At 46.0% G+C, this 26,470-nt stretch overlaps 1 protein-coding gene across 12 annotated transcripts in view; it reads left to right on the top strand.

Annotated features, from left to right (window-relative positions):
• Positions 1-12,378: 12,378 nt before the first annotated feature.
• The window catches only part of ABHD6 (abhydrolase domain containing 6, acylglycerol lipase), a 55,879-nt gene continuing 41,787 nt past the window's right edge, over positions 12,379-26,470 (top strand). Inside the window, exons 1-2 of one of the 12 annotated variants that reach the window (XM_063645577.1) lie at positions 12,379-12,689; positions 25,122-25,186. The gene's annotated coding sequence lies outside the window, so the exon portion shown is untranslated. Of the gene's footprint in view, positions 12,784-25,121; positions 25,187-26,470 lie in introns of all 12 variants that reach the window. The other 11 variants (XM_055272976.2, XM_055272984.2, XM_063645579.1 and 8 more) reach the window with 11 other exon arrangements.

Below are 26,470 nucleotides of genomic sequence, written 5' to 3'. Positions count from 1 at the left end.
AAAAAAAAAAAAAAAAATTCAGCCCAGGACATTTTTTGAAACAGCTCTTGGCCTGGGACTTGAGATCATTCTGAGCTGTGGATGTTTTTGTTTTCATAGAGACGGTATCTCCCTTATGTTGCCCAGGCTGGTCTCAAACTTCTGGGCTCAAATGATCCTTCTGCCTTGGCCTCCCAAAGTGCTCAGATTACAGGCGCGAGCCATGGCACCTAACCTGCACTATGGGTTTTTGGATTTGTTGTTCACTCATTTAACAATTTACTCTTCTGAGTGTGGAGGAAGATACAAAGATGAACAAGACAGCTCCTGCCCTTGAGGGCTCAGAATTGAATAATTAGTTGGACTTACCTTTGGTTTCACTGAGTTTTCTGTGCCTCTGAGCTATCATTCTATATCCAGTGGCCACAAAACTGTCATGATTTTGAATTATCAACGTAAATCTTGGACTCAAACCATCCTGAGCTCCATTGGCCACCAGTTTATCTGGACTATTATGATGTCTCTGGCTGAAGTGTTGGGGAGGGCAACTGACCATCCTGGTTCCCTCAAACCTTAGTGGGGTTCCCAGGATGCCGAGCTTTCAGTGCTAAAACAGAACAAGTCCTGAGCAAACCAGTGTTGGAGACAGGGGCAGCAGGAGGGGAACAGGTGGGTGGGGAGGAATTATAATAGCTAACACTTATTTTCCTTAATAATGTAATAATACTTAGAACAAATGTATGAGGTAAGTACTATCATAGCCCTATTTTATAGAGGCATAAACTGGGACCTGGAGAGAGGGAATAGCTTGTCACAAGTGTTCATTCTGTAAATGGCAGAGGCAGGCCCGACAGCCAATCCTGCATTCCCATCCATTACCCTGCACTGCCTTAGAGGGCTCATGTGTAAAAATGCAGTGCAGATCAAGTCTTGAAACTGTGTTTGAAATTAATTCTCAGAGATTGGAAGCAGAAGTCTGTGGAAGCTTTGTTTCCATGGAGACCCAATCATACCCAACCACACTGTGTTCAAATGTAGTCACAACAGTGGGGAGCAGCCATCACTGAAGTGAGGTGCATTTCTCTTTTTTTTTTTTTTCTAGTTGGAGTCTTGTGCTCTTGCCCAGGCTGGAGTGCAGTGGCATGATCTTGGCTCACTGGAACTTCCACCTCCTGGGGCTCAAGCCACCCTCCCACCTCAGCCTCCGGAGTAGATGGGATTATAGGCTCACACCACCATGCCAGGCTAATTTTTTTTGTATTTTTAGTAGAGACAGGGTTTTGCCATGCCGGCCAGGCTAGTCTCAAATTCCTGACCTCAAGTGATTTGCCCACCTCAGCCTCCCAAAGTGTTTGGATTACAGGCATAAGCCACCATAAGAGACTTGCAGTAGAAATTTCCTAAGCTTCTATCATGCATTCTACCGTTCAACATGCATTCTATCGTTCGTGACTTCAGTGGAGCCTCCATGGCCGACTGCAAAATCTAAGTCTTGGGCAAAGTCCTAGGAGATGCTTATCAAGTCCCATGTGACATACTGAATTTAGGAGACGATTCCCTACTTACCAGTTGCTAGCTATGTGACTTTGGGCAAGTTACCTAACCTCTAAGCTGTTTCCTCGTGGTTAAATGGTGTGAGTAATAACACACTCAGTGGCTGTGGTGAAGATGAAGACAAATAGGATAATGCAAAAAAAGCCAGGTCCAGAGCAGGGAATGAAGAAACGTACGCTAGCTGCTCACTGGCATCGGCCCAGCCTATGTCTTTAAATGAGAACAATCACTTTGAGAACTAACAGGAAGGTGCGGTCTGTTCTCCACCGCCACCTTCTCCTTCCAGCTTTGCCTGCTCCATCTCTCCCTACTCTGTTCCAACCTCCATCCCACTTCTGACTTTTGGGCCTGTTCCCCACCATTTTTGTGCCACTGGGAAGAGATAAGCAAACTTGGTTCCTCCTATTCCTGCCCCCACTGGGTACCCCATACTCCCAGTCCACAGAACCCCAACCCAGACACTAGGGCACTGCCTGATGGGTAACCAGACTTTGATCCATCCATACACATGAGTAACCCAGCTCCCCACATGACCTCAGCAGCTCGGAGAAGAGAAGAGATGGGAACAGACAAGAATGCATTGTCCTTCTGATAGACTAGGTGAGTGAGAAAGCATCATAATTAAATGGCACAATGTGGCATACATCCTTGAAAGTTTCATGCAGATGTTCAAGTTCAAGTGGCTAAATGATGGGGTACATAAAGGCCCCAGGAGAAACCAGGGAAAGTCAACAGGGAGAGGTCTCAGTCCAATGACATGGGTGACACAGATGCTGAAATGAAGCCTGTGAGACATTCAGCAAGAAATCTTGGAGAAATGTATGCTTTCTTAGCAAGAAAAACTTGGCCCTATGTTCCCACACATGTGCAAACACCTGCTGGCAACAGTCACCCATCGATTCCCCACCTGCTAATTTAGGGTCTTCATAATCTCTTTCACAAGTGACCTTCAATTATTCAAAGGTAGTTTTCAGGCCCTCTGAGGACTGGGTGAGCTCAAAAAATGCTTGGTGTATAAACAGCAATGATGCTGAGAGCTAGCACGATGCACAGTGCCTCTGTGCCAGGTGTAGTGCTAACTTTTAAAGGCATTGTTCAGCTTGATCTTCTCTGAAGTCCTGTGAGGTTGGTATTATTATCAATTCCTCCTCATCATCCTCTGTTTATAGATGAAGAAACTGAGGTTTATTTTATTTTATTTTATTTTTGAAACACAGTTTTGCTCTCGTTGCCCAGGCTGGAGTCCAATGGTACAATCTTGGCTCACTACAACCTCTGCCTCCTGGGTTCAAGTGATCCTCCTGCCTCAGCCTCCCAAGTAGCTGGGACTACAGGCACCTGCCACCACACCTGGCTAATTTTGTATTTTTAGTAGAGAAGGGGTTTCATCATGTTGGCCAGGCTCGTCTCAAATTCCTGACCTCAGGCGATCCACCTGCCTCGGCCTTCCAAAGTGCTGGGATTACAGGTGTGAGCCACCGCTCCCAGCCAAAACTGAGGTTTAGGTAGTCAGATATCTAATAAGCAGTAGAACAGGACTTTACGATTTAGAGCCCACCATCTTCACCTGAGATATGTTCAAGTGACTGGAACGTGTGGAGCTAGTGTCTCTGCCTCTGTCCTGCCACTTGTTTTATGACCAGCCCAGTGGCCATTACTCCCAAGGTGGCACTCAATCCCCATTTCCTTGGGGTGCTGTATCTCCCCTAATCTCAACCCATGTGGTTCATGTGAAGTAGGGAAGAATTTCTTAAGACATAAAAAACACTAAACATAGAGGATAATTTGACTAAATTATCAACCTTTCCAAATTCCTATGTTTTAGGAGTGTCTCTTGGGTTTTTTAAATGCAGTTTGACAATTACTGACTAACTGATGAGTTTAGTTAGTTTGCATTCACTTTGATTATTGATATATCTGGACTTATTTTTACTATCTTTTGTCTTACTTTTTTGTATACTGCTTTGGGGTTGATTGGTATTTGTTTGTTTGTTTCTTATTGGCTTTTGCCATTTCCCCTTTCTACTGATTTGGAAGTTATATATCTTATTTATATTATTTTAGCAACTACCATTGACTTTTTTTTTTTTTTCCTGAGACAGAGTTTCGCTCCATTGTCCAGGCTGGAGTGCAGTGGCGCAATCTCGGCTCAACTGCAACCTCCGCCTCCCGGGTTCAAGTGATTCTCCTGCCTCAGCCTCTGGAGTAACTGGGATTACAGACACGTGCCACACCTGGCTAATTTTGTATTTTTGGTAGAGACGGGGTTTCACCACGTAGACCAGACTGAGCTCAAGTGATCCACCCACCTCAGCTTCCCAAAGTGCTGGGATTATAAGTGTGAGCCACTGCGCCCAGCCCCCATAAAGACCATTGACATTTTGCCGCATATATTTGACAAAGATCAGAGTTAAATCTCCATCCCCTTCCCACACAAATGCAAAGTCGCGCAGAACACTTTAACTCCAGTCACCTCTTTCCTAATTTACTTTTGTCCAGTGTTTTACCTCTGTTCTTTAATTCTGTCCTAAACTCACAAATTATATATTACTGTTCTCATCTTTATTTTTTTGTACTGACAATTTCGTTTAGATTTATTATACTTACCAATTTTTTCACTCCTTCCATCTCTTCTTAATGGGATAATTTTTCTTTTTTCTGAAGTACATCTTAGAAGCACAAGCCGGATGTGGAGGCACAGGGCTGTAGTCCCAGCTCCTGGAGAGGCTGAGGCAGGAGGATTGCTCCTTGAGCCCAGGAGTTCGAGGCTGCAGTGAGCTATGATGGTACCACTGCACTCTAGCTGGGAACCTATTATTGTAAGGGACCTGACTCTTAGGAAAAAAAAAGTTAGTCAAATTATCTTAGTTTTTATTTGTATTTCACCCTCGTTATTGAAATGCTGGGTATCCAGTTCTCAGGTCTTTGAAGATACTGTTTCACTATCTTTTGGTTTCTATTGTTGCCATTGGGAAATCTGGTAACAATCTAATTTCTTCTTTCGTGAGTAATCTGCCAAAAAAAAAAAAAAAAAAAAAAAACCTCTAGCTGCTTATAAGATTATTTCTTTGTTTTTAGTGTTCTGCAGTTTCACTACAATGTTTCTTATTATTTACCCTGCTTTAGATATATTGCACTTCCCGGCTGGGTGAAGCGGCTCACGCCTATAATTCTAGCACTTTGGGAGGCCGAGGCAGGCAGATCGTTTGAGCCCAGGAGTTGGAGACCAGCCTGGGCAACATGGCGAGACCCAGTCTTTACAAAAAAATAGCTGGGAGTGGTGGTGTACGCCTGTAGTCCCAGCTACTTGGGAGACTGAGATGGGAGGATTGCTTGAGCTTGGGAGGTCAAGGCTGCAGTTAGCCATGATTGCACCACTGCACTCCAGCCTGGGTGACAGAGAGACATACCTTGTCACAAATAAATAAATAAATAAATAAATAAATAAATAAATAAAGACATGTTGTCCGACAAAGTTCTGATATCCAGAATCTACAAGAAACTCAAACAAATTAGCAAGAAAAAACAAACAATCCCATCAAAAAGTGAGCTAAGGACATGAATACACAATTCTCAAAAGAAGATATACAAATGGCCAACAAATATATGAAAAAATGCTCAACGTCACTAATGATCAGGGAAATGCAAATCAAAACCACAATGTCATACTACCTTACTCCTGCAAGAATGACCATAATTAAAAAAATCAAAAAATAATAGATGTTGGCGTGGATGCAGTGAAAAGAGAACACCTCTACACTGCTGGTGGGAATGTAAACTAGTACAACCACTATGGAAAACAGTGTGGAGATTCCTTAAAGAACTAAAAGTAGAACTACCATTTGATCCAGCAATCCCACTACTGGGTATCTACCCAGAGGAAAAGAAGTCATTATACGAAAAAGATACTTGCATACGCATGTTTATAGCAGCACGATTCGCAATTGCAAAAATGTGTAACCAGCCCAAATGCCCATCAGTCAATGAGTGGATAAAGAAAATGTGACATATACACACAAATATACCATGGGATACTACTCAGCCATAAAAAGGAACAAAATAATGGCATTCACAGCAACCTGGATGGAATTGGAGACCATTATTCTAAGTGAAGTAACTCAGGAATGGAAAACTAAACATCGTATGTTCTCACTCATAAGTGGGAACTAAGCTATGAGGATCCAAAGACATAAGAATGATACAATGGACTTTGGGGCCGTGGGGAAAGGGTGGGAAGGGGGTGAGGGATAAAAGGCTCTACACATTGGGTACAGTGTATACTGCTTGGGTGATGGGTGCACCAAAATCTCAGAAACCACCACTGAAGAACTTATTTATGTAACCAAACACCACCTGTTCCCCAAAAACCTATGGAAATGTAAAAAAAAAGATATGTTGTGCTTCCTAAATCTGTGGAGTCACGTTCTATCTCCTGCCCTAGAAATTCTCAGCCATTTCCACCTCAAATATGGCCTCGCCTTCCTTCTCTCCATCTTTCACACTAATTAAATCAATATTAAACCTTCTCAGTCTATCCTTCATATTCCATAACGTCTTTTTCATATTTAGTCATGTCATCACTCTGTGATGAATTCTGGAAAATGTCTTCAGATCTGGCTACCAAATCAATTGTCTCATTAAGCTGTGTCTTACCTGTTGTTTCACCTTCTATGACTCCACCAAACTGTGATATTTCAAAGTCTAAATTACTTCATCTTCTCCATAAGCAGATTATAAAATGCTTTGTCCAAAGCCTACTACAGTCAAGATTCTGTATGCAATTTCCTGCAACAGTCTCCGGGTCTATTTATGCTAGTAACTGTGAAACATTATTCCTTTGGTGTGATCATTCACAGTGAACCCAAATGAGCTCTTGTACTTACCTCTTTTGTTTTAGTTTAATAATCAGGTGCAGAACTTTGCTAAAGATCAACACCATACCTCTTGGTCTCGAGATCTGTGTATCAGTCTTTCTCCTTTATCTGAAATGGGACACTCACCCATTAAAATCTTCTAGCATAATTTCTCAAAGATCATTGAATATGTTTCTTGAGATCACATCTAAATATCCTTTTAGTATCTTGGGCAGTAATTTCTCTTGATCTGGAAATTTGAACTAATTTAAATTTTTGTGTGCTCTTTCTCCATCTTTTCTTCCTATCCTGAGCTCAGTTTCCCTCTTTGTGATATTTTCACCTGATCAAATCTTTTTCCATGATCAAGATGATATAAAATAGGAAACTGGTAGTTTGGCTTTCCCTCTGCCATCTGTTAACATTCCATATGCTCCGTTCCTTTTGCATTCATCATTTTTATCCTAATTTGGGTTTACATTAACCTTTTCCTGTCTTTAGCAGTGGAGTCCCAATCATTCTGGGTGTTAGTATCCCTCACCTCTTGTTAAAGGTCCAGGTTAATCTTTTGGAAATTTTCCATCACCTTCTGTCTTAGTCCATTTTATGTTGCTATAAAGGAATACCTGAGATTGAGTAATTATTAAGAAATAAGGTTAGGCCGGGCATGGTGGCTCACGCCTGTAATCCCAACACTTTGGGAGGCTGAGGCAGGAGGATCACCTGAGGTCAGGAGTTCGAGACCAGCCTGGCCAACATGGTAAAACCCTGTCTCTACTAAAAACACAAAAACTAGCTGGGTGCGGTGGCATATGCCTGTAATCTCAGCTACTCGGGAGGCTGAGAGAGGAGCATTGCTTGAACTCAGGAGGCATAGGTTGCATTGAGCCAAGATTGTGCCACTGCACTCCAGCCTGGGCAACAGAGCAAGAGTCTGTCAAAAAGAAAGAAAGAAAGAAGAAAAGAAAGAAAAAGAAAGAAAGAAAAGAAAAGAAAAGAAAAAAAGAAAAGAAAAGAAAAGAAAAGAAAAGAAAAGAAAGGAAGGTAGGTTTATTTGGCTCATAATTCTGCTGGCTGGAAGGATCATGACTGGCCATGTGGTGAGGGCCTCAGTATGCTTCCTCTCATAGTGGACATAGAAGCAGAGCATGCAAGTGTAAAGATCACACGGTAGAAGAGGAAGCAAGAGAGAGAGTGGGGAGTTGCCAGGCTCTTTTTATATACCAACCAGCTCTCATGGGAAATAATAGCGTGAGAACTCACTTACTCACCACCCCTCCCTGTCAGAGGGCATTCATCTATCCATGAGGGATCTGTCCCCATGACCCAAGCACCTTCCATTAGGCTCCACCTCCAACATTGGGGATCAAATTTCTACATGAGATTTGGTGAGGATCAACAAACCATATTCAAACTACAGCATCTTCCCACTTCTCTTCAGGTGCTTGGCAAGCCTGAGCTTATCAGAGTGCTGCAGGTGCAGTGACACTGCTCTCTCAAAGTCCTCCCTTTCCTTCCCATCCAGGACACTCTCTGGCCTGGTGCTATGCTCAACTGGCATTTTCAGCGAATGAATCAATATAGTAGGAATTACAGTCTTAGAACTTCCTGATTAGTGAGTCCTTTCTACGATTATATACTACATATGACATGTGTTGATATATGTTGACTTGTTGTCTTGTGATATGTTCTTATTACTTAACTCTTGCATTGATGTTCTTTTTTTCAGGTGTATATAATTTAGACTGTTCTCCTTAAAGGAAGGAGTAAAATTGTATCTACCATAGTTTGGTTCCTATGCATAAGTAAATGCTTGTAAACATTTAATTCACAAATAAACGAATAAGCAATATTTTAAGGCATTTGGAAAGAAGTATTTTTAGCCTAGAAATATTATTATTTCATAAAATGCTGGGTACAAGCTTTTTAAGGTGAGATTTTGTTGTATTCTTCTTATTTAATTCCATTACTTGTCATGGCAGCAGGTGGCTGAACAGTTAGAATATAGATTTTGTGCTCAGACATACAAAACTTTGTTTCAATTCTGGCAGTATCACTGACTAGCTGTGTGACCTTGGTGATATGGTTTGGATGTTTGTCCCCTCCAAACCTCATGTTGAAATGTGATTCCCAGCATGGGGGTGGGCCTAATGGGGGTGTTTGGGTCATGAAGGCAGGTCCCTCGTGAATAGATTAATGCCCTTTGGTGGGGAGGGGTGGTGGGTGAGTTCTCATTCTATTATTTCCCAGAAGAGCTGGTTGTTAAAAAGAGTCTGGTAGGTGATTGGATCACAGGAGCAGATGCCTCATGAATGGCTTAGCATCATCCCTTGGTGATGAGTGAGTTCTCAGTCTGGCAGTTCACATGTGATCTGATTGCTTAAAAGAGCGTGGCACCTCCTTCCTTACTCTCTTTTGCCCTCACTCTCTCTTGCTCCTGCTCCCTCTTGCTCCCACTGTCTTGCCTGGTGACACGCTGGCTCCCCTTCACCTTCCACTGTGATGGTAAGCTTCCTGAGGCCCTCGTGACAGGCAGATGCTGGCACTATGTACAGCCTGCAGAACTGTGAGCCAATTAAACCTCTTTTCTTTATAAATTACCCAGTCTTAGTTATTTCTTCACAGCAATGCAAAAACAGACTAAGAGGCCAACATGGGGAAATCTTGTCTCTACTAAAAATACAAAAATTAGCTGGGTATGGTGGCAAACGCCTGTAATCCCGGCTACTCAGGAGGCTGAGGCAGGAGAATTGCTTGAACCTGGGGAAGTGGAGGTTGCAGTAAGCCGTGATCGTGCCACTGCACTCCAGCCTGGGCAACAGAGTGAGTGAGACTCTGTCTCAAAACACACACACACACACACACACACACACACACACACACACGCAGACTAAGATATTTGGGTAGGTTATTTAACACATTTGGGTAGATTTGAGGCTCAGAAACTCTCTGAGCCTCAAAATGTTCCTCATTTGTAAAATAGGGCTAATAACAGAGTTGTTGGGAGGATTCAATGAGATAATGCATGTAAAGCACTGAGCACAAGGTGAGGAACACAGGAAAAGCTCAACACATGGTAGCTAATTGACATTTGCCTGTTCTGTGCTACGCATCATGCTTTTCCCTGGGGAGATGGAAGTGGAAAAGGAGTTCACAACGCCGTGGAGTTGAGAGTTGCCTAAATAAATAAACATATCCTCATGTATAATGTGCTACAGGGGTGTGGATGATGGAAAAATTAATTTTGCCTGGATAGTCAGGTAAGGCTGCTCGGAGGCAGTGATGCTGGAGTTCCAGATTGGGCAGAGGCCTCAGTGGTTGGCCCAGAGTTGTCACACAGCAAATGCTTGGGGAATAGATGGTACCAATGACTCATCAGCTCAGGGGTGCTGCCCAGCTGGTGTCTGTGTACACACGGTATCTTGTGTTTTTTGCTTTTCTCCTGCACACATTTCCATGTGCTGACATGGCTTTTGTGTGATTCCCTCATAGCTTGTGTGTGATTCCCTAATTAGCTTCTAATATTTTATTATTATAAGTAGACTCTAAGTCCTTGAGGGCAAGAAGTGTGTCTCTGTTCATCCAGACAGTACCTAGTATGTAATAGGTTCTCAGTAATGTTTGCTGTATAAATGAATGAGTGAACTCCTTTGACTGCTGGCCCTGCCATATGCTGGCTGTGGGATCTTGAGTGAGTCCATTAACCCCTCTGCACCTCGGTGTGTCTGTAAAGTGGGTTAGTATATCTCACAGGTGAGCATATTTCACTATGTGTTGTGAGGACTAAGTGATTCGATGCTCTGTGGCTGAAGGTAGTAAGTGCGCATTAAATAATGGCATCCTTCAGCTCTGATAGCTGTGCTGCTGCATCCAGGAGACATGTATTGGCTTCATGGCAGAGTGAATCCTGGAGCGTTCTGCTGCAACTGCCGGCAGAGGAAAGGTTTCAAAACTCTTAATGCTAGGGTGAGACCTGTCCATTGATAAGGAGTTTCTATTTGGGATAACTAAAGGTGCCATCTGGAAAGTACCAGGCCCCTGGGACTTCTCCCTGGTCTCCCACCTAAGCCCTGATTCCTCAGTGACAGCACTCAGGGGTATCACCGGCTCAGGGAGGGGCCGGAGTTGAGTTCCCTTATCTCCTCTTGCCTCCTTCACTGTAAAACTGGAGCTAATAAGGTTTCCCTCCTGTCAGCCATCCGGTAGAGATAAGTCACCCAGAATGGACTCCCACATGGGGCTCAAAAAGGTGTTTCTAAATATAAAACTCTGAGGGAAAAAAACCCTCGGGATATAGAAATTCCAGGCCCTTGGAGACGCACAGGGTCTCGGGCTGTGAGTTAAATACAAAACCCACCAAACTGATGAACTACCCATTTTTAAGGTTTTGGAGAGGGAAAATTAAAAGACTAAAGAGCGATTGTTTTAAACTTTATACCAGGTGTATTGATGGCGTCTAGGCTGGGGCCTTCCAGGAAGTCATTCATCAATTTCATTGTCTATTTATTCACCCGCTGGACTCCTGTTTTGGTAAATGTTCCTGAGTCCAAGATGCTAATCCAGTAGGTGGCCAGTAGTGACTGAAGGACATTTAATCCCCACATTTTGTGCTACCTCTGTGGACCTGCTCTGGGGATGTTGGTGGACTGCTGGCTTGGAAAGTTTCTGCTTCGGCTGTGAGGAGAGATAAAGCTAGAGAGGTGGGACTGAGCAACCCACTCTTTGGTGAATAAATTGCCACTGAAACTCGGGGGCCATTCCCTGAAGTGAGTCACATGCAGCCCTTGAAGTCTAAGTGATAAGGCAGCCAACAATTTAAAGGAAAATGCTCCAGCCCAAGCCAGGGGGACTGTCCCAAACTCCGGATGAATTCCAGCTGCCCTGCAGAGCAGGGTTTACAGGCATGGGGCTCACTAGTGGCTTCAGAGATGCCCCTTTGCCACTTCTTTGGGACTTCTTGACTGTGTCCTATTCTTAAAACCCAGGACCTGCCCCACTCAGCCAGGCTCCACCAGCGTGGAGGCCTTGGCAGGCTGAGGCCCAAAGGCTGCCTTCGTGGGGGATTTAAACGGCCAAGAGAGTCCTGCTGGGCCCTGGACCCTTAATGTCTGGAGTGGCAGGCCAAGCACTCGGTGCAGCAGGAAGACCTGAGTGCCACTAAGGCCCCTAACAGGTGTAGTAAATATCCGTTAAATGAACGAATACATGTTTTGATGAAAGAAGCCCACAGTGCAGTGTGAGCCCAAAGGGGTCTTACTGAAGGCTTCCTGGAGGAAGTGGCAGCTAAACTGAGACATGGAAAACACAGAAGAGCAGCCAGGCCAAGCTGGGCTTTAACTGTCCCTAAAAGAAAGAAACGATCATAGCAGGGGTTTAACCAGAGGCGGCCGAAGGCCTTTCCAGGTGCCCATTTCTCCCGTATAGCTTTGGAGTCAGACGATCCTAGGTTGGAATTCCCAGTTCTGTCCTTACAGTCTGACGTCCCGTACAACCCGACGCCGGCAACTGTCTCCAAGCAGGGCGGGAGCACGAGCGCCTACGGTGTTCCTTGGAGTGTAGCCCTCGCAGTGTCTAGAGGATTTGGGGGCTCCTGTGCCCCAATTTCTCCCATTTGCTGGACTATCCAGGGCAAGCCCCTCACCTCCCTGAGCCTCGGTATCTTCTGAGAAAAGAAGCTGACCCCAGTGCCTACCTCATAGGATTACGTGAGACAACCGATGTTAAGCAGTGTTGCTTTGCTGCCTGAGAACCCCTGCCTGTCCCTTTCTCTCTGATGCCTTTCGGGGCAGAGATCCAGAGATCCTGCCTGAGTCACTTTGGCGGGTTTAATGCCCAGCCGCGCCAGGCACACAGTAGGTGCTCAGTAAGTGAGCAGTGCCGGGAAGAATTCGGGCCGGGGATGTGGAACTGTGTGTGGCTCCGCGGGCTCAGAGGCCCTCCCCGCGCCCCGCCACCGTGTGCGCTCCGGGGCGGGGCGGGGGCGGGACCCAGCGCTCCGGCTCCGCCCCCGGTACCTCGGTAGGCGATCTTGCTCTCGCCCTGGCTCTCCAGTGCTAGGAGACAGTTGCCGGCGTCGGGTTGTGCGGGACGCTAACTGTACCCTCCGGGTTTAACGCTGTGAGCCCGCGCGCGGAGGAGCTGGGATAAGCACCCTGGAGCCCCCAAACAGAGCGCGGCCGCTGGGGGACAGCGCGCGGCGCCGGGTCGGGGCGGAGCCGGCTTTTCTGTCGGAGGACGCGAACCGGCACGCTGCGCCTTTAAGGAGTCCAGCCGGGCTGGGCGCCGGAGCTGGGAGCGGCGCGGGTAGGAGCGCGGCGGCAGGTCTGAGCCCGGGGCTAGGGACCGAGGGCCGGGGTCCAGGCACGGCGGCGGGACCCAGGCGGTTGAGGCCGGTCAGGTGAGCGGAGGCGGGCGGGCGGTGGTCCGCCCCTAGGGGGATGGGGCGCCCTGATGGCCCCGTGACCTCTCCCCGAGTGCCTCCCGGCAGCGGCACATCGAGTGGAAAGAGTCGGGGATCTGCACCTGCCTTTCCACTCCGCTCCCCGCGCGGGCGCTGCCTCCACCTCCCGCTGCCTGGATAGGTTTGAGATGCCCGAAACCCGGCGCCCCATTTCCTGGGTCCAGGCTGCCAGCCTCTTGAAGCCGGGGGACAGAGTGAGGACGGGTCGGGACCTGCACCCTGTTTCTACTCCGCCTCCCCACCCCCTGCGCCCGCAGCAGCCCTGAGGCGCCCCTCGCAGTGCCGAGAGGATTTTGGGGCTCCTGCAGCCCCGTTTCCCCCATTTCCTGGAGAAGGACTGCAGCTCGCCCACCCAGATAGCATCTTGCCCCGTGTCACGCGCCTCCTCCGCGTCGTCCCCAAGATCTCTCTCCGCTAATCCCCTCCCCCAGCAGCCTTTCAGCTTCCCTTTCCCCAGCCTGCCCCGGCTCCCGTGCCCTTGCGCCCCCTCCGAAACCCTTGAATCAGGATGCTGTCCAGCCAGGTACCCGCTGGCAACCTGCGGTCCCCCGCCTACAGCGACACAGGCTTCCCGGCTGCCTTAGAAATGCGGATTGTGTAACGCCGGCTACAGGGCAGTGCACGTGCAGGGTTTGCGCCCCTGAGCCCACAGCGAGGCCAGGTGACAGAGTGACGCATGGGGGAGTGGGGGAGGAGGAGGATGCCAGAGGGTCTAGATACTGTGCATGCAGGGAATATGTATTTTGAGCCCTTTGTATGCCCCAGGAGCTGGGGGTTAGGAAGTGGAAATAAAGGGGGTCTTACTCCGGCTGAGACCTGGAGGCCCGAATTTATCTCGCCGCTCCCCTCCCCGCTTCTCCCACCTGCTCAGAAATTCCTAGTGGCTCCACCTGGCTAAGAGTTTAAAGTAGTTTATAATGAATAATAGCTGACATAGAATAAGCAAATCTTGTGTCCTAAGCCCCTTAAAAGAATTACCTGCCATACTTTCCCCAACAGCCCCTTGAGGTAGGTACCTCCGCTGTGCCCATTCCTGAGAGCAGGAATATGACGCTTCCAGAGGTGGTCCCTTCCCAAGACACGAAGTGAGCTGGCCTCAGAACCACCCCCTCCCCCCAACCCCCCCAACCCGACCTCGAACCACTAGACTTTTTACCCAATTTCAACAAATTCTTATCAAGAACATTGTTATAATATAGGAAATTAGAAATAAGAGAAATTAATCACCTGTGTTTCTAGCACCAATTTGTTTTTCTAAAATTTGGTTCTCAGACCAGCAAGGGCCTCTCAGCTTCTGGTAATAGTACCCACTTTAGAGGGTAGTGGCAATATTTAGATAAAATAATGCACAGGGCCCAGCATGTATTAAGCACTCAGAAAGCAGCAGCTGTTATTATGAAGAGTGGTAGTTGACCACTACCTTGAATTACTGGAAAAAAATAATAAGTGGCTCACACTGACTCTGCAGAAATTAACCATTTTGTGTGCTCAGAAAGGCCTATGAGACTTTCTCTATTTTCATCTTTTTATTATTTTTATTATTTTGCCTTTTTCAACACATTCTGTGGCTTTCTTCAACTCCAAATTATCCATTGTCTTTGTAGTTAGAGATAGAATTGCCCTTCTGGTTTTTTTTAGTTTTTAAAATGTGTGACCTTTGAGTTCTGTGAGCATCTGCAAACCTAGAATAAAAGATGGGAATGCAGTTTGTGCAACTGGGAAGTAATTCTGAAACTTGATATGAGAAAAAAATTGTCCTTAGAGGTGATCCTGGTTTGCAGTATGTGTTGGGTGAGGTCTATCCTGGGGGCAAGAAGTTAGACTCAAAGATTATCTTTGGGTTTGGAGGGAAGAAAGGCAAGCATGAATGTTTTGTCTGGGTGTGGTGGGCTCACACCTCAAAGCGGCCAGCACTTTGAGAGGCCAAGGCAAGAGGATCACTTGAACCTAGGAGTTCAAGACTAGCCCGGGCAACATGGTGAAACCCCATCTCTACCAAAAAAAAAAAAAAATTAGCTGGGAGTGGTGTTGCGCACCTGTAGTCCCAGCTACTTGGGAGGCTGAGGTGGGAGGATTGCTTGAGCCTGGGAGGTCGAGGCTGCAGTGAGCTGAGATTGCTCCACTGCACTCCAGCCTAGGTGACAAAGTAAGACCCAGTCTCAAAAAAAAAAAAAAAAAAAAAAAAGAATGAGTGTTTATACTAGTAGGCTAGCAGGCAGCTAAGAGTGGAAATCAGCTTCACTATGTCATATTCTTAAAAAAAATTTTTTTTTTTAGAGATGAAGTCTCACTATGTTTCCTACTTAGGCTGGCCTGGAACTCTTGAGCTCAAGTGATTCTTCCACCTTAGCCTCCCAAGTAGCTGGAACTGCAGGTGTGCACCACCACACCTGGCACGCTATGTCATACTTTTTATGAAACTCCTGGTTATTTTGGTGATAGATCAATTATTACCGTGATGAGTGTTCAAAAGAAAAGAGGGAAGGACATCCCCATCAAAGCTAAATATTTGGAAGATGCCAGGAAGCTAGTTCTGCAAATCGAAAAAAAATACATTTAAAAATTTCTCCTATTTGAGTCTTAAAAAAATTTTTTTTTAAGAGACAGGGTCTCACTCTGTTACCCATGCTGGAGTGCAGTGGAGCAATCTTAGCTCACTGTAACTTTGAACTCCTGGGCTCAAGCAATCCTGCTACCTCAGCCTTCTAAGTAACTGGGGCTACAGGTGTGCACCACCAAACCTGGGTAATTTTTTTTTTTTTTTTTGAGACAGAGTCTTGCTCTGTTGCCCAGGCTGGAGTGCAGTGGTGCGATCTCGACTCACCACAACCTCCGCTTCCCAGGTTCAAGCAATTCTTCTGCCTCAGCCTCCAGAGTAGCTGGGATTACAGGTGTGCACAAGCACGCCTGGCTAATTTTGTATTTTTAGTAGAGACGGGGTTTCTCCATGTTTGTCAGGCTGGTCTCGAACTCCCCACCTCAGGTGATCTGCCCGCCTCTACCTCCCAAAGTGCTGGGATTGCAGATGTGAGCCACCGTGCCCGGCCAAACCTGGATAATTTTTAAATTTTTTTATTATTGTTGGTTGTCACAACTTGTAGGTAACATCAAGTGGGTAGAGGCCAGGGATGCTGCTAAACATCCTACAATGCACAGGACAGTGCCACAACAAAGAACTATATGGCCTCCAGTGTCACTTGTGCCACAGTTGAGAAACTGAAACCGGACATGATTTTCACAACGTTAAAGTCCTTTCTGACCTTGCATGTAGTTACCTCTTCCAAGAAGATCAAGGTATTCTCCTAAACCAGACCCTCAGAAATCCTCTGGATCCTATTTGACGCTTCCCAATCCTAGAGGCCACTTAGGGTGTTGCTGCCTGTGGCTGGATGGGTTTGGGGTCTGTCATGAGCTTCTGTGTGGCTCTCTGGTGCTGTATCAAGGAAACTGCTGATTCAGGGGAGCAGGACAGCACTCAGGAGGTGTGGGCAGAGGTTCTTACACTGCTGCAGGTTGGGATCCTCTTCTTTTTAAGTAATATATTAACAGTAGCCTTTGCTCTTAGGCATTTTTCCAGAAGCTGTGGCTGTTTGGCTGTTGGCATTGGGTGTTTGCCTTGTGATATACCCAGAAAAGGATCAGACCTTACATATGATGAAGTTTGGGGATGGGACGGGATTCTGAGAGTGTAAAGATGGCAACACAGACCCTGCCCAGAGGCTACTCAGGCATCTCAATAGGCCTGAACAGTGGCCATGCAGGGTGGTGGAGGTATGGCAGGGCTGCCTAACTCTGCCTGTGAAGTCAGGCGAGATCCCAGCAGTGCAGAGTGAATGCTTAGTATCTGCCTGTCACTGCTTTGAACAGTTTCCTTGCATTATCCCATTTCATCCCTACACTGAGGTAGAATTCTAAGAGGTTAGGTCACTTGCTGCAGTCACATGGCAAGCATATGACCAGAACAGAGTCACAGTGGTCAATGGCAGAGCAGAAATTTGAACCCAGGTTGTTGAGCTGTAAAACTGAACTGTCAGGAGCATTTACAGAGAGGGGCAGTGCTTTAATAGCCAAGACTTTTAGGATGGGCTGGAGCTTGCCAGGCAAGAGGGAGAATAGGTGTGCCAGGGAGAGAGGAGCAGGTGTGCCAAAGTCCTGGAGGTGTGGGAGAGCACGGCATGTCTGGGGGTTGCAGATCATTATGGGAAGGGATGGAGGGCAGGCAATAGGCAGGTGATAGAAGATGACTCTTGAGAGATGGGCAGACACCAAATCCTAAGTGGCCTTCAACATCATGCTGAGAGCCACTGCCAACCACCGGTGAATTAGCAGAGAGGAAGAGAAAGCTGTGTGACATTCAGCAGCTTGCTTAACTTCTCTAGGACCAGCTGGCCCATCCAAACTAAAACCTCTAAAACTGTACTGCTCTGACGAATGTTTCTTTCATTTGTGGCCATATGAGCAGAGTGAAGGAATGGCCTGCGTTGACACTGGTGGGGTAGCCCTGTTGCTTCATGACTTCTCCCCCAAGGCTGTGTGATGGGTGCAGGGAGTGGTTTCTTCTCAGCCAGCAGTTGGTTTTGTTTCAGCTTTCCAGCTTATCATTTGGCATTGACCAAGTGTCCGCCAAGGGCAAGGCACAGTGGATGCTAAGTATTGTGACAGAGGCAAAGATGTGGTCAGACTTGTTTTTGAGGAGCTTGCAGCCTAGTGGAGGGTCCAGCCAGTGTTCTTCTTCTTACTATTATACTTCAAGTTCTAGGGTACATGTGCACAACGTGCAGGTTTGTTACATATGTATACATGTGCCACGTTGGTTTGCTGCACCCATTAACTCATCATTTACATTAGGTATTTCTCCTAGTGCTATCCCTCCCCCATCCCCCTGCCCCACTACAGGCCCCGGTGTGTAATGTTCCCCACCCTGTGTCCAAGTGTTCTCATTGTTCATTTCCCACCTATGAGTGAGAACGTGTGGTGTTTGGTTTTCTGTCCTTGGAATAGTTTGCTCAGAATGATGGTTTCCAGCTTCATCCATGTCCCTACAAAGAACATGAACTCATCCTTTTTTATGGCTGCATAGTATTCCATGGTGTATATGTGCCACATTTTCTTAATCCAGTCTATCGTTGTTGGACATTTGGGTTGGTTCCAAGTCTTTGCTATTGTGAATAGTGCTGCAATAAACATATGTGTTCATGTGTCTTTATAGTAGCATGATTTATAATCCTTTGGGTATATACCCAGTAATGAGATTGCTGGGTCAAATGGTATTTCTAGTTCTCAGTCCTTGAGGAATCACCACACTGTCTTCCACAATGGTTGAACTAGTTTACAGTCCTGCCCAGCCAGTGTTTTTATCACAAGATACAAATCTCAAGTGTCTTGAGAGGGAAGTGTTCATACCAAATACTTGGGGCATGGAGGATAAAATAGAGGTTACTGGGGGATTGAGGAAAGTCTAAGTGAAGGAGATAACGTCTAGCTCCACCAGAAAGATTTTTTAAAGGCGAACTGGGGGTAGACAGAGGATGTCTTACAGGTAGAGAGTGGAGAAAATAGAGAAAAAAAATAGAAAGCCAGTGCAGGTATAGTCATGAGACAGTCAGATTAAGTGTATCTAGTATCTGATTCTCCACAGTTTCCAGATTGTGGATGGGAAGCAGAAGTTTTCTTTTCTTTCTTTTTCGAGACAGAGTCTCACTCTGTCGCCCAGGCTGGAGCACAGTGGCACGAACTTGGCTCACTGCAGCCTCTGCCTCCTGAGTTCAAGGGATTCTCATGCCTCAGCTTCCTTTGTAGCTGGGACTACAGGTGTGTGCCACCACGCCTGGCTAATTTTTTTGTATTTTTAGTTAGAGACAGGGTTTCACCATGTTGTCCAGGCTGGTCTCAAACCTCAAGTGATCCGCCTGCCTTGGCCTCCCAAAGTGCTGGGATTACAGGCGTGAGCCACCATGCCTGGCTGGGAAGCAGAAGTTTTCATAACAGGAAAATATTCATTAATGGACTTGCCATGTGCAAAATTAGGTCCTACTTCATCATCTCTCCCTCTGTTTTCAACCCTGGTTGTCAGCCAGGCTCCAGGAGCATCCATATTTTGGCTCTGGGTCTCTGCCTGGTCGTCAGATGTTTTGCAAATATAAACAATGGAAAGTAAAATTGCAACTCTTAAGAGAGACAATATCTCATGAAATCAAAGCCAGTGATGTTAGAGAACTGCTTGGATGATGTGTCAAAGCAATAATAGGATCTGGCAATGTGAGATCTGCCAACAATTGATAAAGAGAAGGGATGAACACTCCTTTAGGGGAGAGACTTGAAAATCAAAGAATTGAGAGGCCCTTGAGAAATCAGTGAGGCCATAAGATATTTTTGCAAAAATGGCTTCTTTATGATAGCACAGTGATGACCAAATGTTAATTAGAAGGACTTATCATACTGTAAAACAGTCTACACAAAATGAAGTCTTTGTTCTAAGAATTCACACAGGGCTGAGCATGGTGGCTCATGCCTGTAATCCCCCCACTTTGGGAGGGCAAGGCAGGAGGATTGCTTGAGGCCAGGGGTTTGAGAACAGCCTGGGTAACATAGAGAGACCCCATCTCTGCAAAAAATGAAAATTTAGCTGGGCGTGGTGGTGCATGCCTGTGGTCCCAGCTGCTGAGGATGCTGAGGTGGAAGGATCACTTGGGCCCAGGAGGTCGAGGCTGCAGTGCACCACTACAGTCTAGCCTGGGCAACAGAGCAAGACCCTGTCTCAAATTTAAAAAAAAAAGCAAAAAAAAGCACAGAAGTGTAATTGTAACCTAAATTTTGCTTAGTATTTACTATTGCTTTTAAAATAGATAGATTTGGTTTTTGTTTTATTTATTTAGATAAAGTACTGAGCAAAACTGTATTTTACTCTTAACTATGAAATTCTGAGTGTGACTTTACCATATATCCTTTTTTCTGGTGTTTATCTTCCTGGGCCACTGAGATCTCTGGGGAGGAGATTCTGGCTAGAAAGAAGATGTGGATCAGTGCACAAGGACCCTGAATGCTAGACTTTGTGCTGGGAGTGGGAAGTCTTGTCCTGCCAAAGCCTGCCAGTGTTTATTAACAGGGCTCATTTCTTTGTTTAACATCAACTTTGTTCCTGCAGTTGGAAAGTGCTGTAGACCAACTTCACCTCCTTTTTTTTTGTTTTGTTTTGAGACGGAGTCTCGCTCTGTCACCTAGGCTGGAGTGCAATGGCTCGATCTCAGCTCATTGCAACCTCTGCCTCCCAGGTTCAAGCGATTCTCCTGCCTCAGCCTCTTGAGTAGCTGAGATTACTGAGATGCCTGCCACCATACCTGGCTAATTTTGTATTTTTAGTAGAGACAAGATTTCACCATGTTGGCCAGGCTGGTCTCGAACTCCTGACCTCAGGTAATCCACCCACCTGGGCCTCCCAAAGTGCTGGGATTACAGCCCTGAGCCACTGCATCTGGCCACTTCACCTCATTTAGAAAGTCAAAACCCCGGGCTGGGCACAGTGGCTCACACCTATAATCCCAGCACTTTGGAAGGCCAAGACAGGCAGATCACTTGAGGCCAGCAGTTCGAGACCAGCCTGGCCAACATGGCAAAACCCTGTCTCTACTAAAAATACAAAAATTAGCCGGGTGTGATGGTGCACGCCTGTAGTCCCAGCTACTTGGGGAGACGGAGGCACAAGAATTGCTTGAACCCCGGAGGCAGAGGTTGCAGTGAACTGAGATTGTGCCACTGCACTCTAGCCTGGGCAACAGAGGGAGACCCTGTCTCAAAAAAAAGAAAGAAGGAAGGAAGGAAGCAAGGAAGGAAGGAGAGAGAAAAAGAAAGAGAAAGAGAGAGAGAGAGAAAGAAAGAAAGAAAAAAGAAAGAAAGAAAGAAAGAGAAAGAAAGAAAAAAAAAAGAAAGGCAAAACCTTCTTTGATCTCCCTGCTTTTCCTCTTATTTAAAAGTGCAAGTTTGGCCAACAGGAGAATGTTTTGGGTGCTGAGGTTCTATTTTTGCCATCTGCTATGTAGCACACCAATAGAGGGCTATTTTAATTCCTTTCAGCCATGTGGCAAATAGTCACTTACATGATGCTCTTTCTAGCACTTTACCTTTGAGGGGTGACCTGGCTGATGACAGTACGTGTATTCATGCTAATTCAGTGAGAAGCGTTCAAATCAAAGCCTGTTGTGGGCTCCACTAGAGCCTGAAGACTTTGGGCTCCTTAAAGGTAAAGGGTCAAGTGGCTTTTGGCTCCTGTTTTATCCAGCAGGAGACTGGCTTGTATTTCTGTAGGGTTGTCTTGTTTTAAACATGATTTCAAGCAGGCGGTTATTCCAGACTATCACCACAGCCCACATCCTGACCAAAGAGGCTGATGTTGCCAGGTCAGTGCATGTGTGACATGTTTCATCACCTTGCTTCTTGGCCAGTGTGATTTGTTAAAAGCTGTACCACAGGATACACAACCCCCCTGCCTTCCAACTGAGCCTTGGACTGATCTACCTGCCTGTCCCTCCTCTGCCTGTCACTTCTCTAGAGGATCAGGTAGCACGGCTTTCTGGTTCTCTCTGATCCTCCACCCACAGGACCAGCCTGGCTGGGCTGAATTCTCTTTCCCACAGTGCTGCCCAGGTGGCCAAAGCAGGGAGGGGACTGTGGGCTGGGCTGGTTCTTGAATGAGAACCCCCATGAGGAACCAGTTGTCAGAGTTTTGCTGCAAAGCAGGAGAGAGTGAACCATCTAATCAGTACCTCTCCCAGAACCACAAAGGAGATAAGAATTTGTGGTTTATGGATGGTCCTGTGTTTCCAGGATAGAATGATAAGGACGTTTATCATTTGAAAAATTTAAATTCCTATCTTCTATCTTAGAGTACTGGACTTTGAGTCTTAAGGACTAAAGTTCCTGCCATGCAGGCATAACCTTTGGACAGTCACGTGGGCAGTAGTCTCCCAGTCATTGAATGTTAATAGAGTGGGCTGCTAGGCTGCATAGCGTGTGTGGAGATGGAGGGAGTTTCATCCACCATCCTTCCAGCATTCACATTTGTATTTCTTTCCTCATAATGGGAAACAGTTAATATTTGGTTGCTGTCTCTAATGGGCCTTTTTTTTTTTGAGACAGAGTCTTACTCTGTCACCCAGGCTGGAGTGCAGTGGTCTGATCTTGGCTCACTGCAACCTCCGCCTCCCGGGTTCAAGGGATTCTAGCTGGGACTACAGGCATGCACCACCACCCCTGGCTAATATTTGTATTTTTAGTAGAGATGGGGTCTTGCTATGTTGCCCAGGCTTGTCTCTAACTCCTGGGCTCAAAGTGATCCTCCTGCTTCAGCCTCCCAAGGTGCTGGGATTACAGGTGTGAGCCACGGTGCCTGGCCTCTTGAACTAGTGTAGAGTCTGGGACTGGCCAGTAGAACTTTTGTGATAAGGGAAATGTTCTATATTTCTGCTGTCCAATATGATAACCACAAACTACTGGCTGTTGAGCATTTGACATGTGGCTAGTGCAGCTGGGGATCCGAATTTTAAATTTTATTTAATTTCAATTTAATTTTAAGCAGCCACATGTGACTAGTGGCTACCATATTGGACAATACAGGTGGACTACTTTATTTGAGGAGTTTATATTGTAGTTATTTTTTTTTGTTTTGTTTTTTGTTTGTTTGTTTTTGAGAGAGAGTCTCGCTCTATCACCCAGGCTGGAGTACAATGGCACAGTCTCGGCTCATTGCAACCTCCACCTCCCGGTCAAGCAATCCTTGTGCCTCAGCCTCCTGAGTTGCTGGGATTACAGGCACACACCACCACACCTGGCTAATTTTTGTATTTTTAGTAGAGTCAGGGTTTCACCATGTCGGCCAGGCTGGTCTCGAACTACTGGCCTCAAGTGGTCTGCCCACCTCGGCTTCCCAAAGTCCTGGGATTACAGGCGTGAGCCACAGTGCCCAGCCTATATTGTAGTTTTTCATTAAATATGTACATAGTAGCACTTCAAAAGGGACAGAAGGTATCAGTGAAAAGTCTCCCTCTCATTTCTGTCTCCAGCCCTGCAGTTTCCCTTCCCAGTGCTAACCATAATCATGGCCAATTTCTTTTTTTTTTTTTTTTTTTTTTTTGAGACGGAGTCTTGCTCTGTCACCCAGGCTGGAGTGCAGTGGCGCAGTCTCGGCTCACTGCAAGCTCCGCCTCCCGGGTTCACACCATTCTCCTGCCTCAGCCTCTCCAAGTAGCTGGGACTACAGGCGCCCGCCACCACGCCCGGCTAATTTTTTTGTATTTTTAATAGAGACGGGGTTTCACCGTGGTCTCGATCTCCTGACCTTGTGATCCGCCCGCCTCAGCCTCCCAAAGTGCTGGGATTACAAGCGTGAGCCACCGCGCCCGGCCGGCCAATTTCTTTTGTGTCCATTCAGAAGGATTTCCCACATACATAAGCATAACAAATATGTTTTCTCTCTCACTCTCTGTTTTTCAATGTTAGGGTATTACTCTTATCCACTGTCTTCTGTTCCATGCTTTTTTGAGTTAATGTACCTTGGAGGTCATTACCCATAGGGACAAATAGGACTGTCTCATTATTTAAATGGTTTATATTTAATTTCTATTTGTATTTAGTGGCTATATGTGTTTCTTTGCAAAGCTGTATCATCATTTACTTAACTATAAGTTCACTATATGTAAGCATGTAAATTATTTCCAATCTTTTGCCATTATGAATACTATTGTAATACTCTTACACAAACATTTTCACACATAATCAGGCATAAACATAGATAAATTCCTAGAAGAAAAGATCATAGCCAGGCATGGTGGCTCACGCCTGTAATCCCAGCACTTTGGGAGGCTGAGGCAGGCAGATCACCTGAGGTCGGGAGTTCGAAGACCAGCCTGACCAACATGGAGAAACCCCGTCTCTACTAAAAATACAAAATTAGCTGGGCGTGGTGGCACATGCCTGTAATCCCAGCTACTCAGGAGGCTGAGGCAGGAGAATCGCTTGAACCCGGGAGGCGGAGGTTGCGGTGAGCTGAGATCGCGGCATTGCACTCCAGCCTGGACAACAAGAGCGAAACTCTATCTCAAAAAAAAAAAAAAAAAAGAGAGAGAGAGATGATCATTAGGTCAAGGATATGTGCATTTTACATAGCCACAGATTTTGCCAAATTGCAATCTGTAGAGTTTGCTGATGAGAATGCAAATTGGTACATTATATGAGAGCATCTATTTTTCCATAGCCTCAGCAGCACAGTCTGTATTAAACCTCTTGTTCTTTGCCAGTGCAATAAAGATCACCGTCACCCTGTAGATTTAATTTGCATATCTCTTATTACAAATGAGATTGAGCATCTTTTTATATGTTTAAGAGTCATTTGTATTTCCCTTCTGGTAAATTATCTGTTCAGGTCATTTGCTCATTTTTCTATTAGATTTTGTTGTTGTTGGTCTTGATTTGTAGGAACCCTTTATACATTAAGGAAATTACTATGTTGTCTCTATTATGTATTTACAAATTTTAATCTTATTTATGGTATCTCTTTCCATGTGGAGATTTAAAAACTTTTTTATGCAACTAATACTCTTTGTTATGGCCTCTGGATGTTAGACATTACTTAGAAAGCCCTTTCCTATGGAGATACTTTTTAAATAGAATTCTCATGTTTCCTCCTAGAACTTTGATAGTTTTATTTTTTATGTTTAACTCTTTGATTCATCTGAAACAATTCAGGGGTTTTGCTGATTTCATTTCCTTTGCTCATCTCATTCTCTTGCTGCTGAGCAGTTTGTAGTGCCTCCCTGCTTCTGCTCAACCCAGTTTTGGAGCAGTGCAGCCCCGCTGACAGTACCAGTGCCATCACTCTGGTAACAATATTATCCTCACTTGCCCATTGGTTGCTGCCTTGCTTCCATTCCTTTCTGAACATGCTGTTTAGGTAAACCCTAACCCCGATGGAGGAGAGCTTTAATTATTGTTCCAGGCTTGACTACTCACCAGATTTCTTCTTTGACCTCTGTCAATTCTTCCTAGTCCTGGCTCATTATCTGAGATGCCCTGCCCTTTGTGCACGTTTGCCTTATTGCCTCACTGGGGGAGGTGACCTGAACAAGAGGCATAGTATAAAGCCATAAGCTGTTTGTACTTTGCCTGTGCTGAGGAAGAGAGCGCTCCACCTTCACTGAAGCCAGCAATTTGGCCGGCTGTTAGCACCTCATTCATATTCCCTAGCATGAGTTAATGCTTTGTCATTTTATTTCTTGTGATTCCAGAATCTCATTCTCAGCTTCTGCCAGAGCCAGTAGCAGTTGGGAAAGAAGGCTGTGCTCTTTGAAGAGTGAGTATGGATTTTAACCACCATAGATTTCCCCCAAAAGGCAGCCTTTAATTAGACTGGGACTGCTGCTGTTACTGTAAGCCCTGCTTCCAAGCCCTCTGCAGGCCAAAGTGTGCTGCATGATTTCTCTGATCAGTAGGTCTGGTGGGAAGGGATTTGGCACCTGAAGGTTTTCAAAGCTCTGATGCACACCCTAAAAGCCCCCTGCAAATAGTTCTGAAAGACTATGCGGGGAACCTGGCTCTGAATTTGAAGGGAGTCTGGAAGGCATGGGCTCATGGGCCCCAGTGCTTTCCTGAAAAAGGGACACTTGAACAGGCCCTGAACGCAGGGAAGAGTTCGTCAGGCAGCCCAGACGTGGGAGTGCTCCACACCAAGTGGTCAGCAGGAAGGAAGACAGAACGAAGCTGTACGGGGCTTGCATGGGGGCTGGGAGCTGGTTATTTGGAGTGCAGGCAAAGACGTGGGAGTCAGGACTGGGAAGCTGAGCTGGGACCACATGGGGCGGTCAGAGTTCACATTTTATTTGGTGGACATGAGACCAGCACAGCCTGATCCCTGGTGTGAATTGAGAAGATTCCTCTGGCAGCGGGTGGTGGTGAGACTATGGGGCGTGAAAGAATAGCCTTTACAGAAACAGGAGGGAGAGGGAGGGAGGATCTGGACCCAGTGTGGTGGCGGAGGGGAGCTGCGGTCTGACTCATACAAAGTCCTACACCTGGTGACAATTTTTCTTTTTACCTTACATTCCTAGTAAATGTTGAACCCAACTGGGATTGGGTTTTTAGGGATTAGTTTTTAGGGGTGTAAGTCCCCTAAGGCTGTGCTGTCTAATATGGTAGTTCTCATCCACATGTAGCTGTTGAGCACTTGAAGTGTGGCTGGTGTGGCTGAAGAACTGAAGTTTGAATTTTCTTTGGCTTTAATCAATTTAAGTTTAAATTGCCATATATCAGGCAGTGTAGTTTGTTTAGACTTGGACAAGTTGACTCCAGTGCTGGTGCCTCTTCACCTTTGCCTAACAGGAGTGGTGAGCAAGTAGGAGAATGAAAGATGCATTGGCATCTAGATTAGACTGATGCAATTACTGTCAGCAGAAATCACTAAGTCGTCTAGGTGTAGCGGCTTGCGCCTGTAATCCCAGCACTTTGGGAGGCCGAGGCGGGGGGGATCACCTGAGGTCAGGAGTTCGAGACCAGCCCAACATGGTGAAACCCTGTCTCTACTAAAAAGACAAAAATTAGCTAGGCATGGTGGCAGATGCCTGTAATCCCAGCTACTCAG

This window comes from Symphalangus syndactylus, chromosome 1, assembly GCF_028878055.3.
Source record: "Symphalangus syndactylus isolate Jambi chromosome 1, NHGRI_mSymSyn1-v2.1_pri, whole genome shotgun sequence".
In the NCBI taxonomy this organism is placed as follows: domain Eukaryota; kingdom Metazoa; phylum Chordata; class Mammalia; order Primates; family Hylobatidae; genus Symphalangus; species Symphalangus syndactylus.
The sequence above is the reverse complement of the archived record's forward strand: the minus strand, read 5'-3'. Positions and strand labels throughout refer to the sequence as shown.